This window comes from Ceratotherium simum, chromosome 14 (assembly GCF_057802395.1).
Source record: "Ceratotherium simum simum isolate JZ-2026a chromosome 14, ASM5780239v1, whole genome shotgun sequence".
In the NCBI taxonomy this organism is placed as follows: domain Eukaryota; kingdom Metazoa; phylum Chordata; class Mammalia; order Perissodactyla; family Rhinocerotidae; genus Ceratotherium; species Ceratotherium simum.
This window is the reverse complement of record NC_141913.1, coordinates 55027762-55047134: the sequence shown is the minus strand read 5'-3', so window position 1 is coordinate 55047134 and position 19373 is coordinate 55027762.

Below are 19373 nucleotides of genomic sequence, written 5' to 3'. Positions count from 1 at the left end.
ACAGCAGATTATCCCTACTAATAAAAAAATTGAAGATAGATTTTTTTTTTACCTAAACAGCAAAGGAGTAAGTGTTTTGATTACCTTGAGCGTGTTCTGGCTTGAATACAACACACAGCTTTTTTTCTCCCACGATATAAAACAACAAAGCAGGCAAGTGCATCTTGTTAATGATAACAGAAGTTAACTTGAAGACAAAAACATTTTCTTTCTCATTTTGTTATAAAGTCAGACAAGCTGATCTTTTCCCTATTTACTGCTGCTTTTAGCCCTTATTTCTGATTTTAAAACAGCTAATAGCTCTTCAAAGAAAATTTCTGCAATTTCTTTGGTTACCTCCAAGTGAGAAGGAAATGGGAAGAAGGGAATAGTGAAAAGGGACTTGATTTAACTTCTGACCAGGGGTGAGACCTGGAAGTTAACTTTTCCTTGACTCAGTTTTAACAACAAACCTGGAGTGATAATACCACCTCATCAGTTTGCTTTGAGAATGCAGTGCTATAATATATATAAAGATCCAGAAACAATGTAGACTTTCAATAAATGGTAGCTATTATTTTATAATTCTTTTTACTACACAAAATTCGTTTTCTGTACATCATGCATTTGTGCCTGAAATTAAAATACAGGGTATAACACCAATGTTCACACATTTCTAATTACTATACCAAAGCTTAGTGAAGGTAGAGGATATTATCCTGAGAATCAGCTCTTTGAACAATTTATGCTATTTTCTATCCCTCCTCTGGGGAACAAAATATCTGCTAAAATGAAATTAAGGGAAATGAGATTAATAAAATTTAGAAAGCAAAATACTTAAAGATAAAACAAAGAACAAGATATAGGAATGTAAACAATCCCACTTCCAGATTATCTGGAGCTATGGGAACAATGAAATGATAAATTGAAGTAAACAACTGAAAGTGATTTTTCATTGGTTCCTGTCCAAATAGGATGCACATTTCACAGAGCCCATATGAACAGAGGCAAATCATTCTATTATTCTATTCTCGTCCTGTCATCAACTCTTAGCTTACACTTATAGTATATGAGGTACATAGTCTAGATAAAAAGGCCTAGATTTCGTGCCTATAAAAATATGTCGGTACAGAAACTATTTGAAAACCAAAACAGAGTTCAATTTATTAATGTGTGAGTGTGTGTGTGTGTGCACGTGCTCTCGTGTAACGGAGGTGAAGAGTGGCTAATAATGAGAGAAATGATGGATCTATACTATGTTTCCTAATTAGTTTGCTCCTCTTTCATCTGTGGCCCCATACTCTGGTTAATTACTTTATTCTGGACTTATGACACCACATAATAATTTTAATATATCTGTTTCTACCACCAGTCTATGAGCTTCTTAGGGGCAGAACTTTCGTCTTACTTATCTTTGTCCTCACAGTGAGTAGAACATAGAAGCCACTCAATTAATGAATCTAGAGGAAACTAAAACTAACATTCAATTAAAATAGAGTTTACAACTGCCAAAATGCATATGCATGCAATTACGTTTATGTATGTCCACTGGGCCATAACAAATTACTCTTATTTCATTAATTTGAAATCCCCAGGCTTGTTGGAGATGAAAAGTACATTTGTTGTGTGTGTATTTATGTGGGAATGGAAAGCATGAATTTTGCTGCTTCCGGAAGTTCAGGGCAAGCTCTTTACATTTCTCATTCTGTCCGGCTTTCCTCTATTTTTTTCCCTTTAATAAAAGTCACCACCATCCTGCCAGTTTGTATAAGCCAAAAATTTTGACTTCCCTGACTAATCATTCTTGAGCATCCCCTATATGCAATCAATTACCTAGTCCTGTTCATTGTACTTTCTGAGAACTTTTTCTCTGTGCTCACGTGTCTCCATCTCAGCCACCGGGGTCCAAGCAGTCATCTCACTCTTAGATCACTGACTCTGTCCTGCTTTCCAATACTGTTCACCACTCAACAACTAGGGAGATATTTCTTATATTTTTAATTTGACTATTTCGTCTTTGCTCAAACCCCTTCAATTGCTTTCCCATGATCCTTAAGATTAAGTTCAAAGTCCTTATTACAGCTACACCAGTCTTACCAGCTGGGCTCCTCTCCTTTCCCTTCCAATTCAGCATCTCCAAGCTTCCTCTGTTCAGATACCTGGATATCTCACTTCTCATTCTAGCCAAGCTTTTAGTCTCCAATTACCAAAATAATTCAACTTCCTTTGGGTGTCAATACTCTATTCCTATATGTGAATTTTTCAGAAGAAATATTTCTTCCATAAAAAATGTAGAATTTCCAGCTTGAACTAAAATATGTTTCATATTTTAAAAATAGAAAATTCTTGAATATTCATTAGAGTCTTGATTTCTTTTTCTTCTTCCTTTTTTTTTTTGCAGGGAAAGATTCACCCTGAGCTAACATCTGTTGCTAATCTTCCTCTTTTTCTTTTCTCCCCAAAGTCCTGGTGCATAGTTTTATATCCTAGTAGTAAGTCCTAGTTCTTCTACGTGAGCTGCTGCCACAGCATGCCAAGTGACAGATGGGTGGTGTGGTTCCACGACCAGGAAACAAACCCAGGCCATGGAAAGAATGAGAGCGCCAAACTTGAACCACTAGGAGGTCAGGGCTGGCTTTTTTTCTTCCTCTTTGTATTTTACTCTCTCTTGATTTAGTCAAAACATCAACCTACTCAATTAATACTCAACATCTGAAAGACATAACTTATGCTTGAGAGATATTTATGCTAACATATAGAGAGGCTATTCAAATTCAATATTATGTTCTTTAAAATGCTTTTCTATTATTTAAACTGAACCCCTATGTGAAAGTTGTTTTCCACAACTTTTATAACTTCTATAATCCAGTGATCACACAGAGCCACAATTTCTAAATGATTATATATCTCAGAGGACATAAAATGAATTATTTTTCTGAAATAAATGCTTTGGTTAGCATTTAAATCTTTGTCACAATATACATTTTTTAAAAATTTAACACTTTTCAAAAAGTAAAACAAAGACTATTTGACATACTAATATAATGTGGATTTGAATCTATTTTTAAACAAAATTATTCAAATATTTTCCCATTAAAATATTGATACTTCCTAATGGAAATATGAAAAGCTTATTTTCATTTCTGTAAAGCCATTTATGGCTTACAGCTCTTGCAATCTCCTTATTTTCAACAATAGAGTGTTTAACAATAAAACATTAAGCATTGATCGTGTAATGGTGAAAATCTAACACATAAGCATATTATGCTTATATCTCATGAGAGTTTTACCTCATTCAGTGTCAATAGGGGAATCTTATATTTATTTCCAATTTGGATAACTTAAAATGTACCCACATTTGGTGACTGAATCATTTATCCATTCAAGTGAACACAGTCGGTGCATTAAACCCAAACTCAGTCTAATATTTGTCTCTTCCAGCTCCAGGCACTCGCTTTCTAAGTCAGCTTCCCTCTCCACCTGTGAGAGGCAGAATGCTGTCCTTCATGCTTCCTGAAACCCCAAGCTCGTGGCCTGTCACCCCTGCTGTCTCACCAGGCTCCCGCCTTCCTGAAAGCCTTCTTCCTTTCCTCGCTTAATCACCACGGCTATCCCTTCCAAAACCCCCTTCCTTAACAGCTCTCCTGCCTGCCTCAACTGCTCCTGTTCTTCAAGTTTGCATTGTATCAACACAGAAAGCAAACTGTTTTCCTCAAGGTTTCCGTGGAGCTCAATATGGTTTTATATTTAGTCTTCCTAATTAAGAACCTTCCTCAAAATAGAACCTCTCTAAAAATCACTAAATTTACAAATACCCAGAGGGTAACCTTCATTCAGCAAGCATTCAAAAATAATGCAGACTAAGACACACTAACAATAGATAGTTTATTTTCTGGATTGTTAAGGCAGATTGAGAGAAATTTCCCCGTGATTTTTTTTCTAATGACATTGTAGAATTGCAAAAACAAATTACTTTGGGGGTTTTTTTGTTGTGGCATTTTCATTTTAATCAGAAGTAATTATGTGTGATGCATAGCTACATCTGAACAGGGCTTTACCACCTGTTGAGTATGTTTATACAAGTGATTGTCCATTTATGAAAGTTCTTCATTGAGATTTACAAACAACTTCTCTGGTTAAAAAAAATAAAGATTTCTGGGGCCAGTCCAGGGGTGTAGTGGTTAAGTTTGCATGCTCTGCAGGCTTGGATCCCAGGCACGGACCTACACACTGCTCATCAAGCCATGCTGTGGCTGTGTCCTACATACAAAATAGACGAAGATGGGCACAGATGTTGGCTCAAGGAAAATTTTCCTTACCAAAAAAAAAAATATATATATATGTATATATATAAAGGTAAGAGTGGAATCCATCTGAAAAAAGCTACTTACTATCTCTTTCCAAATTTTTGGTCATACTAGGTTTTTGTTTGTTTTTAGTATTTTTTAAACTAATATCCCTTGTGCATCATGCACCCTATTCAGAGATGAACACTCTCTGCAAATCTCCCTGTGGCTCTAAATTTGACTAAAAAATTATTATACAAACTAAAATACATATAATCAAATGCAACTAGTGGTAAATAAACAATGTCAAAAGATAAACTGAGGCATATTAAAAATTTTAAGAGTTTACTTGAGCAAAAATCAATTTCAATCAGGCAGCTCCAAAACAGAAGTGGTTAGAAGTGCTCCACCCCCAGGAGCTGGGGAGGCTTCTATAGAGACAAGGTGGAAGCAAAGTAAGGAAATGATTGATTGGCTAGAGCTGACAGCCAGTGGGCTGTTTGTGATTGGTTGTGCTTAGGTTTTGATTTGGTGACCTTGAGGCATTTACAGGCTTAGATTTTGGTTTGCTTACGTAGGCCACCACAGCATCAGAGTCACCTTAGTCTAATGGCCGCCTTGTTTAATTAATTTAACAACAGTAGTTTTAAGTTTTTAAAGTACACAATTTATTTCCATTTGTCTTTATTTCTATTTTCATCTAGCTTAGTGTTTTAAAATCATTTCAATAACTCATGTGAAACAAAGGCAAAATAAAAGACATACAAACCATCAAATGTATGTGAAACAATGTAGTTTGAGGACCATTTTATTAAACTATACACATGCGTATGCAATAACATCTACTCATTTCTGCATGTTGCTAAAGTAGAATAGAATATACATTTCTTAGCTTTTGAGCCTTGAATATTCATTTATTCATTCAACAAACATTTATTGAATTTCTGCTATATGCCAGGCACACTCTTCTAGGGGTTGAAAGTGCATCAGTGAATAAATAGATTTAAATGTCCATCCTCATGGAGCTTAATTCTCATTACATGTGAAATATGACTCACAGAAATTCAAGTATACTAAAACAAAATTTTTTTCTCCAAAGATTCACTTGTAGTAAGTTATCTAGATGTTTTCATATTTTTAAATGGAACAAAAATTTTATTATGAAAGAATCAAAACAAATTATTCTGAACATGTTGGAAGAACTAGAAATTATAGAATTGCATAAACTATAACACAAACTAATCCAATTTTTGGAGTTTAATCACATATTCCCGATTAATCTTCCAAATATAAATATTTACCATGTTCAACTCTTCCTCCTTTCTGAAGGAACTCTGGGCTGAAAGTGAATTGAACTTTTAAAAGTTCTCAAAAAGATTTTAAACAGGAAGCCAGCTGCCTCCACCCACCCGTGGCAACACGTTCAAAGCGCACTACCGAGGGAGTTCCCGTCAGCCTTGAACGCTCCACACTACTGCAGGTCAGGTTCAGTCCTCAAATTATGTGCCTTTATGAATGTGATTGCAGAGGAGGTTGAGAAAATAAAATTATGAGTGAATACAGACCTAATCAAGTTTCATAATTATGTTTTTTCTTAAAATACATGATTAATCTGTTTTGAAATCACAAGGCTACCTGCTTCTGAACAAGAATAGCATAAGTTTCAGAAATCATATTGTACCTCTTATGACATGAATGGAAAAAATATAAAAGGAACATGTAAAATTGATTTTGTGTATAATTAAAATTATATGTTTATAGTACTACATTTATTTACAGTTTATAAGGATATTAAATCAATTATTTTTCTCTTGCTAAGGAGCATTTTAATACACAGAAAAACTGAAATAAAATAATATAGAAAAGCAAAGGAGAAACAATGGAATTATTTAAAACTGGATGTTCTGATACTATGTAATAAAAGGAGAAATGTTAATATATGCATATATCCCACCACAAATTATCAGAACAGTAGCTAATAATACGTTAATGTTTGACAAAATGATGATTTCTTATCTTAGTCACGGGCATTAGATTTATAGCCTCATTATATTTCTATGGACTCTTCCAAGATTAAAATAATATCAGTCATATATTTTGTTCTCATTCTTTTAATTTTAATGTAAAATAAGATAAGTAATCAACTTTCAGATATATTATTTGGAGGAAAATACTTTCCCCAGAAAAACAAATATGGTGAGTGTACCATACTTAAGCAACTTCTTATAATAATGAGATCCAAAATCTTGATTTCACTGGGAAAATTTCATTCATAAAATTTTGCAATCTTAAAAAAGAAAAGAGAGGAAATATTAAAAAACATAAATGTTTGATTTTGGTTTGAAGATCAGTTACTATATATGCCAGTGAAATTTTTTCCCTGTCTGTATTTTTTGCATTTTAGCCAAAATGTATTAGTAATTTGTTTAGACATGAGTCTCCCAACTTGTCCAATCACCTTATAAAGTGTTATTTCTTGTTTTTGTTTTTTGGCATAAGAGAAGATAACACTAAAGAGAAATGCAATTTAACTGTAAAGCAGAGTTCTTAACACAATTGCTAATTGATCTGGAACAGTTTTAATCTGTTTATTTTTATTGTAGGCACAGTGTTTTATTTCCTTAGTAAAGACAAGTAAAGGAATTGGATTAAAAATGTCAAAATAACAGGAAGTGAATAGCTTTATATTTCTTTATATTTCTTAAAAGATCTGGCTTTCCAGTCCCTAAAATAGAAAATGTAAGACATGTGCAATGAAAGCTGCACACACATTTCTGAAAATTTGGTTTGTTTTTATTTATCCTCCCAATTATACATACATTTTCTTTTAACTCTTTCCCAAGCAATCCCTGTAATGCCACAAGTTTAAATCTTCCTCAAAAACTCTCTTTTTACTTTTTTTTCTCTCTCTGCTCTCCCAGATTTGTATCTTTGATTTAATTTATAAAAAAAGAAAAAAAATACCAAGAAATGTATGGATTTCTAGATTTGGGTTTCATCATTTTTATCACTGCCTGCTTTTTACACCAATTAGGTTTTCTTAAAGTAGAGCAAGGAGAGAACATGTTCCTACCAGTTATTTCTACAGGTCATTATATTTTTCATACTTCTCAGTATCAATATAACATAAATATATCAATATAACAATGTCAGAATGGTATAGTGGAACCCAGAGAACTCTGGGTTCAGAGTCAGAAATTCTGGGGTAAATCTGTTCTTTGGGAAAGTCACTCAGATACATATCTTCATTTACAAGGAGATAAATCTCATGCCTTAAATATGATCTATGGTTGCTATAGGAATACTTTGTAATTGTTTATCTTCCGGAATATTATAGCCTGTGCTGTCCAATATGGTAGTCACTAGGCAGATGGGGTTAGGGAGCTCTTGAAACGAGAGTAGTTTGAATTAAGATGTACTGTTAAGTGTAAATTAGGCACATAATGGAAAATAAAACGTAAAATATTTCATTAATAATTTTATATTGATTATATTTTAAAATGATAACATTTTTAATAAATTGCGTTAAGTAAAATACATTATTAAAATTAATTTCATGTTTACTTTTTAAATTTTTTAATGTAACTTTAAATTGTAAATGTTGCTTCAATTATATTTCTATTGGACAGCTCTACCTTAGAGCATCCAAAAAATTTAAGAAGTTTTCTCTTTTGTAGAGATTTCTACAGAAATAGAAAACTATGTTTCGGGCCGGCTCTGTGGCTTAGCGGTTAAGTGCGCGCGCTCTGATGCTGGCGGCCTAGGTTCGGATCCCGGGCGCACCCCAAGGCACCACTTCTCCGTCCAGCGCGAGGCCGAGTCCCACGTACAGCAACTAGAAGGATGTGAACCTATGACATACAACTATCTGCTGGGGCTTTGGGGGGAAAAAAATGAATAAATAAAATCTTTAAAAAAAAAAAAAAAAAGAAAACTATGTTTGATTTTTTAAAAATATATTCGGTGTGTTTTGGCAATATATCTGTCTTTATCTTACAGAGGCCTCCTATCTATACTCCAAATTAAGGTGATTACTAATAACATTATTTACAAATATATGCTTGAAAAATGCATTCTGTTGATAGTGGAAATACACACCAGAGTCATGGCTGCCATTCAAATATAACTGGACAGGACATTATCATTCTCTGCCATACGGTAACATAACGCAGAAGAGGTGACGCTGCAAATAGTCACACCAAAATAAAATGGACATCATTCAAAATGCTGGATATGACTGTCCTCTCTCTCCTACTTAATCAATTTATACATCTTCCCTAGATCATTCCCTTCAGCAAATGGGCATGCTGTATATAATACCTTCTACCTTAAAAAAAAAAAATCATCTTGATCCCCATCCTGGGCCATCCCATTTCTCAGGCATTTTGTACAATAAAAATCTTTAAAAGACATTTTCACTCATCCCATACTCTCTTGAACTCACTCTATCAGTATTCAAGTCTAGATCTCTACAAAAACAATTACTTCTACACTACTAAATCTAATTAATGGTTAATTCCAGGCTTGAAATTTCTGCCTTCCTAGACCAATCAGCAGCATTTTATATAATTGGCTATTCCATCTTTCTGGAATCATTCATTTACTTGGCTTCTGAGAGACTCCTCTCTCATGGTTCTCCTCCTACCTCGCTGATGGCTGTTTCTCATTCTGCTTTGGTGGGTCTGTCTCACCTCACACCTCTGATGTGGAAGTTCTCCAGCTCTGAGTCTTCACAGCTCCTCTCTTTCCCAGGGGTAATAGCTCTAACTGAATGCACCAGTCCTTTGCCTATAAATCCACCTATTTGCTGAGGTTTACCAAAATTATTTCTCCATTCTGAGATCTTCCTTTAATTCTGGACTCATGTATCCAGCTGCCAACTTAACATCACTACTCCAATATCTAATTGGCATCTCAAATTTCACATGTCCAAAAAAACCAAATTCTTAAACATCATCCACACCCCTCCATCTAAACTACTCATCCCACGGTCTTCTCTCCAACAACAAATGGATATTTCATTTTTGCAGTTTCTCAGATCAAGCCTAGAGATAATCATTGATTCCTCTTTTTTACATGCTGCACATCATCGTTTTCAGAAAACTCTGTCAGCTCTGGAAGGGAAGTGTGAAATATACCCATCATCTCCCCAACTTCAGCTCTAGTACCTACTTGAAACAGCCTTCTCTCTTGCCTGGACTATCATATTTTAACAAGTCTCCTTCCTTCTATCTTTTCCCTACTGCAGTGTGTTCTCCACAGCACATCCGGAGTGATCCTATTAAAACTCAACTTATTATGTCACTTCCAGGATCAAAACACTTAAATTGCTTCCCATCAGACTCAGAATAAAAGAAAAAAGTTGTATCTGTGTCCTACAAGGTTCTCATGATCTGGGCACACACTGCTTCTCCAAACTCTTCTCCAGGATCCAATATTTCTGGACCTGAGGTTCACACACACAGTTGAGGTGTGAGGAGGCCTTTTTTAAGTAAAAGATTATCTTGAAACTTAAGCTGGGTTCGCTTCACAGCTGACCTGCCTCTGCCTTGCTCACTCTCTGCAGCTGCCAGCCTTCTGGCCATTCCTTGAAGAGACAACACTCTCCTGACTATCGACTTTAGTGTTTATTTCCTCTGCTTGTGACTTTTTCTCTAAGATTCCTCATGGTAGATTCTTTACTTCATTCACCCTAACAGAAAGGCATTCTCTGATTATATCAAAAGGGCACACATTCTCTGTTCCCTCTTAGTCTGCCTTTTCTTTCTTGAAGCACTTATCGTTACTTAATAGATAATTACATAGAATTTGTGGATTCTATTGATTTACCAGCTAGACTATATGCTTGATAAAAGCAGGAGATTTTTAGTGTTCTTCACGCCTCTATTTCCATTGCCAGAACAGTGTCTGAGACAGTAGACATTCACTGCTGAATGAATAAACCTGCAAGAAAACAGTGACTTAGAACTATTCTTTTTCTCTCAAAAGGCAAGTGTTAAAAGTTCTGCTAAATAAGGCAGACTCCTCTAAAGATGGTGACTTTTGAAAATTGGATGCTAATAGACTTTTAAAATTATCCTAGATAAAGTTTTCAGCGGGGTTAACTTCCATTTTAATTGTGATCAGGAACTAGTTCTTCTATACACCTAAATTATATATATATACATACTTATGGTAAACATCTACATCTACAAAAGACAAATATTTACACTTAGCCATAAATATTTTTGAAACAGTGTGGAGAGTGGATGGGGGATTAGAGAGAAAAAGCCATATGTATTCCTTCCACAAGAGAATCAAGGGGCTGCACAAGACTGAGAAGTTGGGAAGGGGAGTTTACCTCTTGCATTATTTATACTTCTGATACTGTTTTTTATAAATGTTCAGGTTTCTGGAAAGTGTCATTTTCATTAGTTTATACAGATGAACACCCTACTCAGTGATACAACTTATAGGAAGGAGTGGACAATGACTGCCCACCTCGAGTGAATACATTACTGTAAGATCTAGGAGCAGAACTTTGCTGTCAGCCAGGCTTAGGCCCTGGCCTTCTGTGAGAAGCCTCCATCTAAGAGAGCATTCCTGCTTACAACTGCATGAATACTGGAATTTCTCCCATCAGTCTGCAGTATTAGGTCAAATTTATTTTAGCCCCACATCAAAAGTTTTGATTCATATAGCGTCAACATCTTTAGAGTCTGTTTATAACATACCATAATTGCCACAACAAATATTTTCAATCTACACAATAATAAGTTTTATAAGTTAAGCTTTGTCATTAAAAAGAGAACAGAGAAGCCTGGGCAGCATCAGAGAATGGCATGAGAGCAATTCTAAGTAGACTTGGTTTTGACACAATTCAGTCCTGCTGTTGAGTATGCCCACAAGAAAGTTCCAAACTAAAGATGAAACAAAACATATCCGAACCCTTAGAAAACCCCTGCAATTACTCTAGCTCCTAATTAGGAATAGTTTTCAAATAGAACCTTCCAGAACAACATTAAACTCCAATGGATTGCCTGGCACTTCCACATCTCCCTCTCCTCTCCTTTGCTACCAAGTGTTGTCATCCCATTGAGCACATATCATTCTTATTCTTCATTTGTAAATTATATTTTCATCTCATCCAGAAGTTGAGAAAAGAGAAGTGGGGAATCCATGAATATATGCTGAATACTACAGCCATTTGATCTTTTGCAGTCATCATAAATTCAACTTTTGACATAATGCCTTCATAATCCTAAATTCACTAAGGGAGGAAATGAAAGATTGTATGAAAAACGCTCAAAACTATTTCCATACACAAACCAGTCTAAAGTTGTTTCAGGCTCCTCTTCATTGAAATATTGCCATTTCACCTTGTGTTACATTTCTAAACGATTACTGTGTCTTAGGAACATATGCTCATGAGTCAGTGACTGGAAGGCTCCCTTCTCTTTTTTTTGAAGATTTAATTCTTCAAATTAAAAGCAGGCATAATGATAAGATACCATTTATAAATTCTGCAATGAGCATATGTTTTCTACTCAATGCTAAGAATATCTCTGACTTCAGCTACCAAAAAAAAATATTCTATGAGAAGTTTAACATCATATATCTTTATCTTTGCTTCACATAACAGCAATTCTTAGCAAATATCATTGAGCATAAATCAGCCAGATAATATCTAAATATATAATAATATTAATAATCCTCTGCAAAGCTGTGACTTCAATGGAATGGCCTTGAGCACAAACCATCTTCTCTTTCATGGGCTGATTTCCTCCAATAAAATATCCAGTTCTCCTTTTTACAGTTGGTCAGGGCACTGGGTAAACAAAGGCTCTCTATGGAATACAGTGCTTAGAATACAGCCTAGACATGTTTAATTAAAATAAAATGTCATAAGTTCAGTGATCAAAGTATTTAAAATGACAAATGTACTTATTGTTTTAGTAATACTAAATTTAAAAGGATGAATCTATATTTTAACTATCCTCATCTGTTTGGGTGTATGGCAAAAAGGCATTACTCCAGCAAAGCCCACTTAAATGACAGTCAGCTTCTAAAATAGTAGAAAGTTTATAATACAAAGTAGTTTCATTTCTTTGAAAACGTTGAAAAATAGAAAATAAGAAAATGAATACTATTCCAGATACTAGTCTTATTCTATTCAGAGAAAAAAGTAAAATAATATGTTTAAGATTTGGATACATAGGGGAAAAGGGTTAATAAATAGGTTCTACTCTTTTTACTACGGATATACTGTAGTAGACAATTTCTACTGGCAACACAAATTTTATATTGGAATAAAACTTAGATGATACTTTTCTTTGATATTAATTGTATCTTTCCATAATTTTGAGAAGGTGTGGTCACTAAGCATTCATTCATACCACATATGGAAAAGAAACAAAGGAAAGCCAATGTGTTCTCAATATCATTTTCAGTCACCTCACATATTCCATTTGTGAATAACTAATATTCAATGAAAATCAATGATGCAATTCCTCTGAGAAATCAAAAAATATCTTCTTTGAATACAACATTCAAGAAAATAAGAGAGAGAGGAAAGCATGAGAGTTGAATATGAGAACAGCCAATTTAAATGTAAAAACTGCTTGTTTTCAGTAACAATTTCTTCTTTCCCAAAGGAAAGAGTGGACCACCTGAGTGAATTGTGATTAGCTTGGATCTACAAATGTTGGAATTCATCTTGGCTTGTCTCACTGCCTCCTCCCTGCACTCTGTGACCCCAATGCCCATTCCAAACCATCCTGCTTAACTTCTGCCAGATTTACATTCCTAAAATACCAGCGCAGCATAGTGCAAATAGTTCCGGAGCCAGAAAGACATTGTTTGGAATCCTAGCTCTAGCACTTACTATATCTGTGGCTTTAAAGAATCATTTAAGATTTTTGAACACCAGATTCCTTCATGCATAAAATAAAGGTAATATGTAAAATGAAGTTCATTTTATTACACAGCTTTCAAAATCGTAGATATGTATGTGAATTATCTTGCACATAGGAAACATGATTATGTGTTGGCAGTATGATGATGATGAAAAAGAAGATGATGAAAAAGAAGAAGAAAATGATGATGATGATGATGATGATGAAGAAAAGGGGGACAAATTCTCCATCTCTTCAAAAACTTGCAATTGCCCCATTGTATAATATGTAAGGACAAAATTATTCTGTGTGAATTCTAAGATGCTCTACAACTTGGTCTCACTCTATCTATTGAGCATAATGTCTGCTACCCACAAAAGGGTATTCTTCCTGCTCCAGTGAGGCGGGTTACTCATCCGTGTCCTTCCCTGCTTTATGTTCATTCATGCCTCAAAACCCTTTACTCCAGCTACTTCTACAAAGTAGAATAGCCTTTTTGCTTTTCAGCAACTATTCGAGTTCTACTGATTTTTCGAGATTTGGCTCAAGGAGCTGAATTTTTCTTTCAAGGCTTCTCTAAAATCTTGCTAAAAAGGGAATTTTGAAGGTTTTGGCATTATGGCAGAATTTGATTGACCTTGTAATATCAGCTTAGGAGATAGGATACTTCTTCAAATAGAAGTGGCCTGAGGTCATTTTTCAATTTCAAAAAAATTACTGCCATTATATTTGTGGCTCTACTAATTAGATGAAACACTCATAAATTTCAAGGTAACATCCATAGTGAGACACTAAGAAGCTATGTCTCAGAGATTAAGTAATTACTGAATCCAATGAAAACATATGAAGAATGCAAAAGAGAGACCATTAAATGATCTATTTCACAACAAAACTATTTTTTAAAGTTTTGAAAAAAAGCAATTCACATAAAGCATTTTTCTAAATATCATTCAAATAGATTTATCGATATTTTAAATCAATATTGCGAAATCACACAAAACTAATACAAATATTGTATCACTAGCTTTTCAAGATTCCTTTCTAATCTAATGCTTATGTAAAAATATGGATAAAAGTCAGAATTAAAGAATATTTAATGTTTATATGAAGATATTTGGCAATAAAATCATTAACAACAAAACAAATCAAAAGTTGTAACAACACCCTATCCCACAAAAACATTAGCAAAAGTATATTCATACGATTTTAGAAAATAGAAAAACCAGTGTTGATGTAAATGAGAATATCAAGAAATACCATTGTGTATTTCAATGCCACATGTTACTTACATGTTTCTAATTATATTAAGAACGTCTTCCTTACATTTGTATTTAATAGACTTACCCACTCAACATTCATTATGTAATTTATCTTTGCAGGAAACATAAGCAAGTAGTTCTCAGTGGTTTCCAGAGATCTTTTCTCCTTCAGTTCTGTAATTACTTTCTATATAGTTAAACATCCATGTCCTTTTTATTAGATACAGGATTTTATTAATTTATTCTATGTCACTATCTCCTCCACACTACCCAGGTAACTTATATAAAGAAATCAATATTAGTGCTAAGTTTGAAGTATACTTTTCTGTTAACCATGACAGGAATTCAACACGAGGACTGGCAAAATGACAATGACCCTAAATGCATGAAGTATAAATATGAGGGTTTGCATAACAATTTTACTTTTTTTTACTCTAAGAATATAGATTACATCAAACACATTGACTAACTGACATTCACTTGGAACTTCAAAACCAGATTTTAATATCAACATATTATATCACTATCTAAATTTAGAGCTGAAATTCTTACCTGAGTTTTGTTTAGTATACAGTTAGTTTTTAAAGACAGGAAATATATGACAAGCTGTCAGGATAAATAATACCAACAGTGGGAAAACTGCAGAGGGAGGGAAGAAATCAAGTCCACTTTAAGAGGAAACTCCAAATCCCTCTGTTTCCTAGACCTACAGTAGTTTTGTTCTGCATCTTATAAGCAACTGTCTTTCTCTTTTTTCCGAGAACAACACCCACTCTGCCTCAGCAGGAAAATATAAAAATTAAATAGAAAACCACAAGGTTATTAAGCATCTTACCCTCTGGGCTTGCTTGGCTGCTCCAGCGGCTCAGTGTTACAGACACATGTGTAAACAACAGAATTTCCTGCATCCTTTTCTCATCTGTATAGCTCTGGGGTCTCGGCCAACAGGATTATTTCCAGCATTAAGGCCACTCCACACTAACTCAAAAAAGATTCCCATTGGTTGTGAAGTTTTATCAAAACCAATACCATAACACCCTCTGTGGATCACAAGTGAGCTAACCAAAATTAAAATCATGTTAGCATTCCCTAAGTATGGTTATCCAACACTTTCCATACAACTCATTTGAAACTATGCAGTGTGAGTGAAAAAGGAAGAAAACACCCACCCCTTCATCCACAAGTTTGTTTAATGTTTAGTAACAATAGGTATAACTTGTAATAGTAATAGAAAAAATAAAATGGCAACGCCAAAGAAAAAAAAAATCTAATAAAGTATCTCTGTGCCAAAGATTAAAGGGAGATTATACTACAGATCACAGGAACAATAGGGAACATCATTGGTCCAATCTGATTTTTATTATATTGCCAAAAAACAGAAAAAAAAATTTATACTTAATAAAATATTTGAGTATACAAATCATGATACAAAAACTGTATGTCAAAACCTTTGATTTCAGTCATGTTGGCAGGAATTGAGAGCTGCAGTCTCCAGGACCCCCTGTGAGAGCACTCTGGCCCTTTTCTCTGGGGGAAAAAGAAATGGAGTGACTTCCCAGTGATATGACACAGCTGTCAGGAAGTGTTCTGATGAAGGGGTGATGGCAGACCACATAAAAGAGAGCTCCTCTGGTTGAAACTAACAGCACAGAATGCCCAAAGAAAAAGAGGAGAATGCAGAAGAAACACAATCACTATGTTCATTACAAATAGCATGGAAACGGCATTTGAAAGTTAGGGAGCTAATGTCTTCAAACTATGTTATTCTTCTTCCTTTTTAATTTGGAGGATTATTCTTAGCTGAATAATGTTTGTCATCTATTTCTACTTAACAGCATCCTTTCTTCCTTACTTCCTGATGCAACAGAGAAGGTGACCATTCTCCTGTAGAAAGCCATCTAACTCTTTGAGGTTTCCCTTCCACCTGTCTTTTCAGGAAACATGTGCAATCGCTATTCTCTCTCCTCTTTCTTTGAGCCCTCCTTTTTGTTTGGATTTTCCCATGGTATTTTAAACACCATAAATTCTTCAGTCAATTTCACCTATGCCAATGAATTTCACTTTCAATTCAGTCATTTTCACTTGTGGGTACCATGTTCCTTTCCTTCATGGTCAGATGATTGAAAGAGCTCTCTCCAGCCAAGAACCCCATTTAATCTGCCATCTACTCCCTTTAATGCACCGAAGTGACTGTCTCTGAAAACACACACACACTCTCTCACACAAGCATAAGCACACAACACACACTCACGCACATGCACATTTTGTTTTTTTTAAGTTTATACATTCCTCTCAACCCTCCTTCTACTTGTAATCTATGCAGCCTTCAACACTGTTCACAACCCCACTGACATGAAGACTCTCTTCTCGTATCTTAGCATGACACTCTCCTGGTCTTCCTCTTGACTACTCTTGCTGCCTCTTCTCACTCTCTTCAGAGGTGCCTCTTTTCCCTCCCATCCCTCCATGTACACCAGGTATGTTCTCACATAAATATATCTTATCTCTAGAAAATGTCACCCATTCTCATGGTTTCAATTATCATCTCTTTTTTCAGGTGACTCTCAATCCTTTTCTGAGTCTCCAACACTTATGTGCATCAGCACACTATATCCTGCCAATAGAAAATACCACAAATGTGTCATCAATGTACTTATTACTGAAATCATCATCTCTCCGTGGACTTGCTGTGCTGTTTATATCAATAATGCCAATCAGTCTTACAGTTTGTTGAGGAAAAATCCTAGAGGTCATCTTTGACTCCTTCTCTATTCTACATCAAAGCCAGTATCACTTCCTTTTGATTTTACTTCAGTAATCTGCCCAGTCCTCTCTCCTCCCACTGGCACTATCCTGGTTCAGGCAACCATCACCATCTGTCTGGATCACTACAGTATCTTCCTAAATTCTCTACCTGCCCCAGACTTGTTCCTCTCCATCTTTAGAAAGAGTTACAGTGGTCTATTTCCAGTACTCATGCTACTTGAAATCTCTGAAGATTTTTAGCTCTCTTGTCAAATCTCTTCTTCACAATACATTTGCCAGAATGCAACTTTTCTGGATAAGTTTTTCTGTCTTGTTGATCATGTCATGTCCTTTTTCCTTCCTTTATTACTTTTTCTCCTTTCAAGGTGGAATACCTCCAAGGGACTATGGCTGGCCCTATTCTCACTCCACATATTCAATCAGGGTGATCACATTTGTATTTGTGGCTCCCTTCACCATACACATTGTTATGGGTTGAATTGTGTCCTCCAAAAAGATACGTTGAAGTCTTAACCCCTGCTACCGTTGAATGTGACTTTATTTGGAAATAGGGCCTTTACAAATATAATCAAGTTAAGAGGAGGTCATACTGGATTAGGGTGGGCCTTAATCCAATGACTAATGTCCTTATAAGAAGAGGGAAATTTAGATACAAACACACGAGGGAGAACACCATGAGAAGACAGAGGCAGAGACTGGAGTGATGCATCTACAAGCCAAGGATTGCTAGTAACCACCAGAATCTGGAAAGAGTCTAAGAAGGATCCTCCCCTAGAGCTTTCAAAGAGAAAGTATGGCCTTGCTGATACCTTGATTTTGGATTTCTAGCCTCCAGAACTGTGAGACAAATATCTATTGTTTTAATCCACCAAGTTTATGGCAATTTGTTATGGCAGCCCGAGAAAATACGCTAATATACGTATAATTCCCAAATATATATGGCCAGCCCATAAGAGTTTGTCAAGCTTCAGATCTGTATTTCTAACAATCTAATATGAATATTCACTAGGAGTCATTCAAATTCCTCAATAATTTCCAAATACCAAATCTCTTATATTGCTTCCAAAATATCTACTATATTTTGTATTCTCAGTCTTGAAAAATGATACTACCATCCATCCAGTCTCTCAAGCTACAAACCTTTTTATTATTCCTGAGTCCTCATTCCTCTTAATCCTTAAACTATAAGCCACTTTTAAAGTAAAATCTGAAAGAATTGTCCATATTTCTGTCTCCACTTCATTTCCTTCCATCTCTTTTGAACCCACACCAGTCAGATTTTTGTTCCTCCACATCAACTTTTTACTGGCAAGTTTATAAATTACTGATCAGTAAAATCTGGCTATATATGGAGGGCACTGTCTCACTTGAAGCTTTGTCAAATGCAGGCTCTTTTTACCCCCACAAGCCCACTTCCCTAGGGGTCAGAAAGTGGAGGAGGTGTCCTGCTTTGTCCTCATTGCCAAGTCTGGCTCACAAATGCTTTGTTGATTGATAGCGTGGAACCTACTAGCATCGTGGAAACAAAATTATCCAGTGTCTCCATCTTAGTGCAAAGGGTACATCGCCACTGCAGCTTATAACACACACACATACACATGCACACAAACACACACACGCACACAAGCATGAGTGTACAAACATCGTCATTATCTTAACACTCCATATCCCATAACAAGTAATGGGAGCATAAGAAAAAGAGAGAAGAAAATTCAGCTTTGGAGTTTTCATAACTTCTTGGTAAGTTCACAGTATCTTAAGGCACTCAGCATACATCAATGAGGGCTGATTTTGCATGTTTGTGGATTCCAATTTCATTCCATATATTGGTCCTCCCTGTGAATTCTGCTATTTGCTCCCACAGTGTCATTTTTCTGCCTTCCCCCTACAAAAAGAATTTTTTATTTTTTGTGAGGAAGATTAGCCTTAAGCTAACATCTGTGCCAATCTTCCTCTATTTCATAGATGGGACGCTGCCACAGCATGGCTTGATAAGCAGTGCATAGGTCTGCATCCAGGATCTGAACCCATGTACCCCAGGCCACCGAAGCAGACCGTGAGAATTTAACCACTACACCCCCGGGCTGGCCCCCAAAAAGAATTTTTATTTTTGTTTGGGGCAACAATGTCGTCAGCTGAAAAAATAATAGAGCTTATATTAGAAAGACTCTGATTAAAAACACATTTAGCGACATGGCATAGTTTTGCCA